We start from the raw sequence: 10,617 nt of genomic DNA, 5'->3' as shown, positions 1-10,617 counted from the left end.
TATAATATCATTAAATATTATGATGCTAACATGGAATCATATAATATTTATTAGGTTATTATTTTATAAAAAAAAATACATATTTTACTTATCAACAGTCATCATTGCCATCCACTAATTTAATAGTGGTCCATTTGACATGCAAGTCCTCCTTGTAATATACCATGCATTATTCGGCCCTCTAAATTCTTCCTATCTCATTTTTAAGTTTTAACACACAAGTCCTTTTTAGCTAATTCCACATTCAAATGACAAAGTTAAGACACGATACTTTCACACATACACTTTCACATATAATAAGCATAGAATATAACATTTAATTATTTTTATGACTCGGTTTTGTGGTCCTGAAACCACTTTCCGACTGGGGTCAAATTAGGGCTGTCACAGAAAATACCAGTGATCACATCGGGAGATGAAGCATCTTCACGAGCCCTTATGGCATAAGCTCTAGCCGGAGCTCTAGCTTCAGATTTAAATGCTGAATCTCTGACTACATTCTTGTCGCTTGCCTCATTCCCAGCATTTCTCGAAGATCGTCCTCTCGAAACTACACCACTAGGTTTTGGACTTTAAAAGTTTTCTTTCTCAATTCTCTCGAGACAGTCTCTAATAAAACGATCTGGAGAACTTCACTGGTAACATTCGTTAGTTCTACATGGACCAAGGTGACTTCTACCACATTGTTAGCACTCGGGTCTAACAAATCTCGAATTTCCCACACTAGCCACAGAAGTAGTCTGAGATTTAAAACCCGCATTTTTCTTCTTACGTTTCCCATACGAATGTCCAGCCGAAACATGAGAACGAGAATACATATCTCTGGATTTTCTAGATTGCGGTGGGAATGCACTGCTCATCGGTCTTTTCTTCTGAAATTCTTCTTGAAAGAGCTCCCAAGACACTTTCTCTTTCGGTACCACTAAAGTCAATGTCTTCCACCAATAATAGGCTAAATCTCTCAACAAGGATATAACACATTTTAAGCACTCTTCAGGTGTACAAGACAATTCATCAAATACCCGAATAGAATTCTCAAGCCAAAATTCTGCTTTCTCGACATCATCATCAACATTTGCCTTGAATTCTTCAGCCCCTTGCTTGTGAATTCTGTCAACTGGGGTTCTATGAAATTTCATCAGATCCATACCTTGAGGCATCGGGGGTACAGGTTGAGGAATCGGGGGAGGTTGTTGAGCATTAGAGTTCGTACGAACAAACTCGGTCTACCATGCATTCATCATCTGGAGAAAGGCTTCCCGAGCCCCTTCTCCTCCTACTTGACTAACAGTAAGGGGTCAATTTTCAGTCGGCACCGCCCCTTCAGTAGGAGCTGGCGCATTGCTCTCTACATCATCGGCCACATCTAGATCGGGATCCATTTATTATAATAAAAAATCATTTTAAAGGTCAGGAGTCGTCACACTATCACAATATATATATGGCATGTATAGCAAAACCCGTACATACGCCACGTTAGTCCGAGAACCGACTAAACCGTAGCTCTGATACCACCAAATGTAACATCCCCTTACCTGATACCGTCACCAAAGTCGAGCATGAGGAGTTAACGAACTTAAATTATCACTTAAACAATTTCAAACAATTTATTTCACCTTTCGTAATAAACTACCCATCTGCGTCACAGTCGCTAAAAAAATCATATCTCGAGTTACGAAACTCAAAATTAAAATCCATAAATTTTCCCTGAAAATAGACTCATATATCTATTTACTAATTTTTTCCAGATTTTTGGTCAGGCCAATTAGTACAGTTTATTAGTTAAAGTTTTTCCTGTTTCAGTGTTTGACTACTCTGACCTCTACTTACTACGAATCACTTTCTCTCTGTACAGAATTTAGATGACTATGCCGTTTGTTTCTATTAACATTAGACTCAATAAGGAATCTATACATATAAAGTATGACTCCTAATTATTTTTTTACAATTTTTAGTGAATTTATAAAGTCATAATAGGGGATTCAGAAATTGCTCTAACCCTATTCCACCAAAACTCAAATTTCTCATAAAATACAACTCATTTACCTATTTTGTTTCTTCCATATGAAAATGGACTTAATAAGCTTCAATTTCACATTTTATTCATCAACTAATTCTGTCTCTAATATTTTTAGTGATTTTTCAAACTCACGTCATTGCTGTTGTATGATACTATTTTATAACAAATTTCACTTTTTTATGAATTTCCATGGATTAGATAGCACATTAAGTATACATACCAAATATGATCTTGATTAGCCATTCCAATGGCTAATCATTACCAAAAATTTTCTTACCACCCAATATCCATATCATAAGATCATATACACAAAATGATTATAATGCTATACATGTCATACTCAAAATATACAAGCCATTATACCAAAATGGTCCACGGATAGTGTGAGCGAGCCTCCGACCATTCCCAATTTTCGATCTGGCTTGTTAAAACTATAAAAAATGGAAAGGAGGGAGTAAGCACAAATGCTTAGTAAGTTCACATGTAAATAGCAAGTAACATAATCATGCAATCCAACATAAAACAACATTTGTATAAAAATCACTAAGACATTCATGTTACATTTGCATTTTCTATCTTACCACGATTTCATCATACCAAGTTCTCAACCCAAGGGTTTAAGCGCATACCTATCCAAATTTTCTCATTCACCACACTTATCAACATGTCACCTTCGTCGTAAGTATTCTCCTTATTCACTTAAGATTCACTCGTTAAACACATCGGAATATAATTTGGATACAGAGATTGCATGCACATATGTCCCATACCCGCAGTTTGTTGCATGCACATATGTCCCATACCCGCAGCTAGGCAAACTCAATAGCCTGCGGAAATTATGTAGCCAAGCTACCATGTAACCCGCCCATAAGCGAACTCGAACTCAACTCAGCGAGCTCGGGCATTCTCATCCATAAGTGAACTCGGACTCAACTCAACGAGTTTGGATGCCTAGTTACATCTCACGAGCTCGAACTCAACTCAACGAGTTCGGAACTCAAATATCCTAATGACATGTAACTTGTATCCTAATCTATTCCCAAGGTTCAAACAGGATTTTTCTCAATCACACATCTTTGCTGTCTTCCATGAAATGTCGAAACTGATACTTGATATCATTTCATATTTATCAAGTAGCTCACATAATTTGCATATTACTAAATAATAATCCACAAAGCATAATATTTCATGATAATAATCATCATATCATATAAATAACATTAAATTACTTAAAATGACAATTATGTTACTACATTTACACATGAACTTACCTAAGTACAAAATGTTAGAAATCGAGCCTATTCCTCGTAAACTTTATTTTTCCCTCGATCACGACTCGAATATTGTTTCTCTTGATCTAAAATAACAAATTTAGCTTATTAAATACTCACATTTATTAAAATAGTCATTGACTCAAACTTTGGAAAAATTACATTTTTGCCCCTAAACTTTTACATATTTGCACTTTTTCCCCAAGGCTCGGAATTAAACTTCATCCTATTTTATTATGTGTTATGACATGCTGATCATTTTTCCCTTCTATGGCAACATCAAATTCTCACTCTAACATGTACTTATGAGCATTAGGTATTTTTACCGATTATGTCATTTTGCTCGCTTTCACGTAAAATCGCTTAGCAAAAATTGTTTAACACAATTTCTAGCTTCATATTCTACCATAAAACATCAAAATAAAAACATTTCACCTATGGTTATTTTTCCAAATATAAACCCTAGGTTAAATTATTGCTAGAATAAGCTTAATCAAGTTACCGGGACTCTAAAAACGTAAAGAACATTAAAAACGGGGCTAAAATGGACTTACAATCGAGCTTGGAAGTTTGAAAAACCCTAGCTACGTCTTCCTCATGTGAAATTCGGCCAAGGGGTTGAAGATGGATAAAAATTGGCTTTTAATTTTGTTTTTAATTCATTTTAATAACTAAATGACCAAAATGCCCTTAATTAAAAACTATGGTGTTTTATCTTCCTTTAGGTATTTTTGTCCAAACTAGTATAATGGTCTAATTACTATCCAAGGACCTCCACTTTAAACACCCATTACTCACAAGTACTTAGTACCTTTGTGAACTAGAACACACATTTTACAACTTTTGCAATTTAGTCCTAAATATCAAATTGAACCCTCTATCGATAAAATTTCTAAACGAAATTTTCACACAATCATGAAATCATGACATAGACCTTAAAATGATAATAAAATAATTATTTCTATCTCGAATTTGTGGTCCCAAAACCACTATTTCGATTAGGCCCTAATTCGGGATATTACAATGTGTCACACACGGCTAAGACACACGCCCGTGTCTCTGCTCGTGTGGAAAAAAATAGGTTATTTACCAAGCCATCTTGCCACCCAAATTTGCATACGCCTACACCAAACCAAATGGCACCAAACATGACATAAATAAATATTCATCCAATATCAAATAAGCTTAATTCATGCCATTTCAATACTAACAAATACAAGGCACACAAATACCAAAATATGCCATAAAATTTTATACCAAACCTCACTTTCACAAATCATCAATGTGGACACTTCCAATTATGCATCATTTAGTCTAAACTCATAAGCATACCAATTCTCAAATATCAACCATTTACCACAATCACTTGCATAGCAATTATCAACACAAGACAAAGGCCATTTGCATATATATACAAAACCAAATCAACCAAAATAAGCCAACTCTCATGGCTATATACAAAACCAAACACTAAAGATTTACAAGCCAATCCAAATGGCTAAATTTATTACTATCATATTTACCAAAATGACCAAAACTCCTATACATGCCATATAACCAAAATACATAGATTCAAAAGTACTAAAGTGATAGCTTGATAATGTGATGAGGTCTTCGACAATTCCCTAATCCAAGCTAGCTTTGATTTCACTATAAAACACGGAAAAATAAACAATGTAAGCTATAAAGCTTAGTAAGCTCGTATGAAAAAATAAGCAATGCTCACCAATCAATTACCATTCAAGAATATGAATATAACATACTACAAAACATTTAATCACAATGTTAACATATATCCAATCACAAAATTAACCATGAATTCACAACTTCCATAGATTCAATGCTTATATAGTTTTCGTACATACCTGTACTGATACATATATATTTCCCACTATTTCATATTTTCAATATACTCGTTGAATCATTCAGAATACTATCGGATACTCGGGAATCTCGCACCCTAAGTGCCAATACATAGTAGAAGCTATCTCAATCTCATATCACATATAATGCTCACTCTCGAGCTAACAACAAGTCTGCTCACACAAGCTAACACTCAGCCACTGATAGGACGTATGGACCAGCACCCAATCACATAACCTTTAATGACATGTCATTCGTATCCTAATCTATTTCCTAAGGTTCAACCGCGTGTAATATCCTGATTTTGGGCCTAGTCGGAATAGTGGTTTCGTGACCACAAAATTCGAGATAGAAATAATTATTTTATGATTATTTTGAGGTCTATGATATGATTGCATGATTGTGTGAAAATTTCGTGAAGAAATTTTATGCATAAAGTGCTTAAATTGAAATTAGGGACTAAATCGAATAATTTGTAAAACTTGCATTCTAGAAGTTTCTAGTATGAAATTGTTTTGAAATATTAATTAGAAGGTCTTAAATAGCAATTTTACCAATTTCTAATTCTATGGACAAAAATTGGACATGGATGGAATTTTTGGAAAGTTTAGTAGTAAGGGCATTTTGGTCATTTAGGGGTAAAAATGAATTAAAATACAAAATTAAAAGCCAATTTTGCTCATCTTCAACCCCATGGCCGAATGCAGCAAGGAGAAACCATGTCTAGGGTTTTTCCAGCTTCCAAGCTCGATTGTAAGTTCGTTCTAGCCTCATTTTTAATGATTTTTACGTTTTTAGAGTCCCGGTAGCTCGATTAAGCTTATGCTAGCAATAATTCAACCTAGGGTTCATATTTGGAAAAATACCCATAGGTAAAATTTGTGTATTTTGGTGTTTTATGATAGAATATGAGGTTTTAAATTATGTTAGACAACTTGTACTACTCGGTTTTAAGTGAAAACGAGCAAAAAGGCTTAATCGGTAAAAATACCTAATAGTCATAAGTACATGTTAGAGTGAGAATTTGATGTTACCATAGAAGGGAAAAATGATCAGCATGTCATAAAACATAATAAAATAGGCTGAAGTTTAATTTACGAGCTTTGGGGCAAAAGTGTAAATATGCGAAAGTTTAGGGGCAAAATTGTAATTTTGCCAAAATATGATTTTGGGTCAATTTGTATAATGTGAGTCCTAATTAGACTATATTTTAAATGATAGAGCAAGGAAAACTAAAATTCAGGCTAAAATGGGGAAAATACCAAGTTGTGGACGAAATGGTAAAAGTAGCCATTTTCGCATACGAGGTAAGTTCATGTGTAAATGTAGTAACATAATTGTCATTTTAAGCAATTTAATGTTGTTTATATGATATGATGCTGATTATTATCATGAAATATTATGCTTTGTGGTTATTTTCGAATAAAATGCAAATTATGTGTATTAATTGTTAAATATAAAGTACTACCGAGTATTGGTTTCGGTATTTTACGGAAGATGGCAAGGAGATGTGTTCGAGGAAAATCCCGTTTGAACCTTAGGAATAGATTAGGATACAAGTGACATGTCACTAGGATGGTTGAGCATCCGAACTCGTTGAGTTGAGTCCGAGTTCACTTATGGATGCGAATGTCCGAACTCGTTGAGTTGAGTCCAAGTTCGTGAAATGTAACTAGGCATCCGAACTCGTTGAGTTGAGTCCGAGTTCACCTATGGATGCGAACGCCCGAGCTCGTTGAGTTGAGTCCGAGTTCACTTATGAGCGGGTTACATGGTAGCTTGGCTACATATGTGGCACTTATGCGCAAACTTTCCATGTATCCGAATTATATTCCGATGTGCTCAACGGGTAAAATTCTACTCAAATGGAGGAATACTCGAGATGAAAAGGACGTATTGGTAAGTGTTGTGAAATGAATACTTTGAACAGGTATGTACTTAACCCTCGGGTTGAAAACTCGATATAACAACAATATGGTAAGATGATAAATGAAAATGTGATATGAATGTCTCGGTGATGATTATGCAAATGATGTTTTATGTTTGCGTATATAGTTGTGTTACTTGCTATTTACATGTGAGCTTACTAAGCATTTATGATTACTCCCTCCTTTTCATTCCTTGTAGTGTTGACAAGCCAGCTCGGAAATCGGGAACGGTCGGAGCCACACTCACACTATCCGTATACCATCTTGGCATAATGGCTTGTATATTTTGATTATGGCATGTATAGCATTATAATCATTTTGTATATATGGTCTTATGATATGGTTATTGAGTGGTATGGAAATGCTTGGTAATGATTAGCCATTGGAATGGCTAATCATGATCATATTTGGTGTTATGTATGCTAAATTGCTAGCTAATCCATGGAAACCATGAAATAGGTAAAGTTTACCATAAAATAGATTCAGACAGCAACAGTGATATGAGTTTGAAAAATCATTAAAAATAGTAGAGATACAATTAGATGATGAATAAAATATGGAATTGAAGAATTATGAGTCTATTTTCATATGGATGGAACAAAACAGGTATATGAGTTATATTTTATGAGATGTTTAAATTTTTGTGAAACAGGTCCAGAGCGATTTCTGGATCCCCTGTTCATACTTTGGAAATTCACCATAAATTGTTCAAAGATAATTATAAGTCATGATTTATATGTACAGATTCCGTATTGAGTCTAGTTTTATTAGAAACAAACAACATAGTCATTGAAACTCTGTACAAGGAGATTTCTAATTCGTAATAGACAGAGGTCAGAGCAGTCGAACCCTGAAACAGGGGAGACTTTAACTAATAAACTGTACTAATTTGCTAGACCAAAAATTCTATAAAAAAATTATTAAATAGATATATGAGTCTAGTTTTAGAGAAAATTTATGGAATTGGATTTAGAGTTTTGGAACTCGAGATATGAATTTTTAAGCGACTGTGACGCAGATTGCTAGCTTGACTGAAAATTTTAAAAATAAATTGTTTGAGCTGTTTAAGTAATGAATTAAGTCTGTTAACACCTCGTGTTCGACTCCGGCGACGGTCTCGGGTACGGGGCATTACACCGCGATTTCTCATTGCCAAATCGTTGTCGAACATATCGACAATGTTGTATACATAATATATTCAATATTAAAGCGTTTAAAACACAATTATAATAATGCTTATTAACATACGAACTTACCTCGAATGCAAAAACGATGAAACGAGTCGATTAGTCCAAAACATTATTTTTCCCCTGATCTAAATCCGAATTTCGCTTTTCTTGATCTAAATATTATCAAAATTAACTTATTTAATTATCACTCTATTCAATTTAGTCCAAAATACACATTAAGGCAACTTTACACTTTTGCCCTTAATATTTCAACATTTTTACAATTTAGTCCTTATCTCATAAAAATACAAATTCATATTCAACTTATACCCATGCTAGAAAAATTCCAATTAAGTCCCTAGCAACCAATATTTTTCATTTATTTCACAATTTAACCACAAAATTTTAACATTTCTCAATAAATCCCTAAATGACAATTTTGTCAAAAATCACTATACAAATGTTGTTTATCTAACAACAAGCATATATTTTCTATAATCAAACATCAAAATATACTCATATTTATCCATGTAAAAACCTAAACCTTTAACAGTTTTGTAAAATAGTCCTTGGGCTAGTTAGATTAAGCTGCAACGATATCAAAAACATAGAAATCATTAAAAACAAAGAAAAAATCATACCTAAATGGGAAATGATATCATGACCGAATGTTAAGCCCTATCTATGCCTTCATATCTTGTTAAAATCGGCTAAGGACGAAGATGGACACAAAAATCATGGTTTTGTTTTATTTTAATTAACATTTATTAACTAATTTACTTATATAACCTTAAAACATAATAAAAAGTTCAAGTAAACCAATCCTGTAAATGTCCAATAACACACTAATGGTCTAATTAACACTTAAGGACCTCCACTTTAAAGTTATATAGCTATTATACACCTTTATCTATTAAAACTCAAGTTTTACACTTTATGCGATTTAGTCCTTTTTATCAAATTAAACACTTAAACGATAAAATTTCTTAATGAAAATTTTACACAATCATATTATCATACTTTTAACACTAAAATAATAATAAAATAATTATTTTGACCTCATATTTGTGGTCCTAAAACCACTGTTTTGATATGACTAAAAACGAGCTGTTACATGAATAACATGAGCGGCTAAATCCCTTTAGGGAAATTAATGAGTGGATGGGGATGTAATTAACATGGATTTAGGGTTTTCCTGGGAGGGTTAGCTGGTATAGATTATGTGTTCTTAAACCCTAAGCTTGACATCCCTAAGAAGTTATCATAGGCTAGACAAGGTCGGGAGATAAGTCGAATCGAGTAAATCCTAATATATCCTGGTTAAGAAAGTGAGGTTAGAAGATAAGTGAGTATCAACCAATCGATTAGTTAATTAGTGGTCGGGAGGAAATAACTAGTTAATCCATAGCTAATTCACCCTAAAAACCTATTTCAAAGTTAGTTACAAACCTTGAAACAAGTTAATCTTTCTGATTGGTTTATTGATTTTTATCGTTAGTTATTATATATTTATTTTCATTATTTATTTTTATCTCAAACTATTTATTTTATGGTTCATCATAATATAGGAATTAATTACTACTACTTAGACTTATTATTTTAAAAATGTTTTCAGAATTTATTCCGTTCTCCCTTGAGTACGATCCTTGGAATACTTCTCAGTATTTCATTTTACTAACTATATTACAATTTGACCCGTGCACTTGCGAAAACTATCATTCTAAATTCTTATATATTTTTGGTGTTATAGTTTACCATAAACAATAACTCATTTATAGGCGATCAGTGGCCACGAGTTGCTTGGTCTCGAACGAGCAATTTATCGCAATCATTTGTTGATAGTGATCATATTAATCATTAAGAAGACAAAATTGTGGCAATGAGATAAAATAGGATTGTATTGAGTGGACAGATTTAACTCAAAGGAATCAAAGATATCATATGAAGGTAACAAACACATGACGAGGCCATTAGGGAAAGGAGTTGGATGAATTCCTTTTGTAAATAGTATACAATAAGGAGTTTTCAATCATGGTACTTCTTGTGGACTGGCTCTATGATTAAGTAAATTGTGAATTATCGGAATGATGCTTCTGGATATAATTGCAATTAATAGAGTTTAATTGTATATGTCTGATTAGTCTCTCCACCAGCTCAACAAAAGCTCGATCAGACTGCATTTGAATCATAAGGAAATTCTATGACTTTAGAAATAATTTAATTGATTCGATTTATTCGATGTGGAATTAAATTAGACAGTCATGATAATTGTTCAACGAGAAATTTTGATTAAAAAATTTTCATGAAAATTTAATTTGGAAAATCTTAATGATTTTTTGGGACAATTAATTTTGATCAAGTAAACT

The sequence above is a fragment of the Gossypium hirsutum genome, chromosome A07 (genome assembly GCF_007990345.1).
Source record: "Gossypium hirsutum isolate 1008001.06 chromosome A07, Gossypium_hirsutum_v2.1, whole genome shotgun sequence".
In the NCBI taxonomy this organism is placed as follows: Eukaryota; Viridiplantae; Streptophyta; class Magnoliopsida; order Malvales; family Malvaceae; genus Gossypium; species Gossypium hirsutum.
Note: the sequence above shows the minus strand (reverse complement) of the source record.